This window comes from Penaeus monodon, chromosome 5 (genome assembly GCF_015228065.2).
Source record: "Penaeus monodon isolate SGIC_2016 chromosome 5, NSTDA_Pmon_1, whole genome shotgun sequence".
Taxonomy (NCBI): Eukaryota; Metazoa; Arthropoda; class Malacostraca; order Decapoda; family Penaeidae; genus Penaeus; species Penaeus monodon.
In genome coordinates this window covers 341176-343158 of record NC_051390.1, presented here as the reverse complement: position 1 = coordinate 343158, position 1983 = coordinate 341176, and the positions used below count along the sequence as shown (strand labels likewise).

The 1983-nt window shown below is 33.0% G+C and overlaps 1 protein-coding gene across 1 annotated transcript in view; it reads right to left on the bottom strand.

Moving 5' to 3' along the window:
- Positions 1-1983, bottom strand: part of LOC119572882 (UBX domain-containing protein 1-like) — an 18814-nt gene that overhangs the window by 15762 nt on the left and 1069 nt on the right. The window lies entirely within an intron of this gene.

Below are 1983 nucleotides of genomic sequence, written 5' to 3'. Positions count from 1 at the left end.
GATTTAAATACTTTTCCCATATGTTTTTGCAGTTTGTCAAAAAAATTTTTGGGAGCTCACACATTTAAACCACTCCTGATGGGATTAATATGCCATAATGCTGTTTTCAAAAATTATCTACAACTAGTAAATTTAAGCAGCCTACTACTCTTTCTGATTAGGCGGGTTTGGTGTTCTTTTTTTTTTTTTCTATATCACTAGCTATTGAAAATAATGATCACTCTTGTCCAAGTCAGAGACCATTTTAGGTAAATTGGACAGAAAAGCCAAAATCAGTTTCAGAAATGCCTTATACCTTTAGATGTACAATGATAATGAATGATGAATAATGCTAGTGGAAAAAAATGGTTACAAGATGCAAGTAATTGTCTTCACCAACCTACCCAAAATAAGTCCAAACTTCAGCTAAATGGATTTGTATCTTTATCACTAAGACTAATTTTTTTTAAATCAGCAAAAATACAGCAAAATTAATAACCTACAACAAATATTGGCTGGCAAATTAATGTTATCTGGATCCAGAAAGTTATTTACACCTAAAATCCAACCTTGCGATTATTATTTCTTATCTAAATTATTCACAGAGTGTTGTAGTATTCCACATAAATGACAGAAGTGAAAAATTGGTAAGTGCTTACTGAGTGAATTGCATTAGACATTTCCTATCTTACTGCAGCCATTAAGCAATTTTCCCAAAATATTACATGTTGCAATCTTATCAATAACTTGCAAAGGAAATACCATAGATGTCATTCTGTTTGTTGCAGACAAAGTTACCTTTCACCACATGACTGTGAAACTGCAACCCTACCAAATTTTAATGCTAGGAGAGGGATACAAAAGTGGCTTATTCTATACAATACAGATGTGCTCTCCAGAGATTAAGCCCCCCAACTTCACAACACAAATTTTAAACAATTTATGTTGCCCGGGGGACTGGGCATGCCCGAGGGATGAGTTGATGGAGGCTCTGCCCCTAGCAACCCAAGCAAACATTATCTTCCCCTGGGTATGCACAGGACAGAGTTGAAACTCGAAAGCACTGAGTAGACTTAAGCTGTGAGCAGCACTTTCGGGGTCCTTCTTCTTCTTCTTCTTCTTCTTCTTCTTCTTCTTCCTTTTTTTTTTCATTATGTTTATTTCTGCAGAATATTTTTGCATAATGTCTGCTACTTCTTGTTCTCTATAAGAATAACATCACCTTACCTTAGCTTAGTGTATTATACCATAAAGATTAACCCAAACATCATATCTGAAAGAAATCTTTAAAAAACGAAAAAAATTTTGGGAATTTTTACCCTTAATGAATAAGCTCTTATAAAAATGCTAAGTAGCATCAAAACCCAAGTAGAAAAAAGTGAAAAAAAAAAAAAAAAAAAAAAAAAAAAAAAAAAAAAAAAAAAAGTGAGACTAACTACTAAAAAGTGGCACTGGAAAAAAAGTAAACAATATTATTTAATTTCAAAATATATAAGCATTAAAAGTTCATTAGCAAATTAGTAATAGCACAAAGCTTAAAATACTAATTAATCAACTATATTTTTAAAACCTTTTAAAGAAACAGCAAAAAAATATTCTAAGATGTATAATACACAAACCTAACATGAATCACAGATGCTGTCCCTTTTTGGTAAAAAATTTCATAAAATCATAATATGCTTTTTAATAGATTTTCTGTTACAATGTATTTTATTCTAATCATCAATTCTGTATATTTCCTTTACCTACCTCATTCACCTAGCCTCATACAGTATGTTAAACTCTGCTAAAAACTATGCTCTGACGCACTAGAGAGAACGCTCGCAAATGGGCATCAAGTGAGCTGGGCAAGATTCCCCCAAGTTGCAGGAAGATAAAAGACCTTTGACTTCGGTGTTTTTATGCAGCCGCTTGGGCAGCAGGGTAAAAGGATGGTCTCCTGTTGTTTAGGCTATGTTAGGTCAGGTTCAGTTTAGTTTGGAAGGGTTCCTTATCTGATAATAA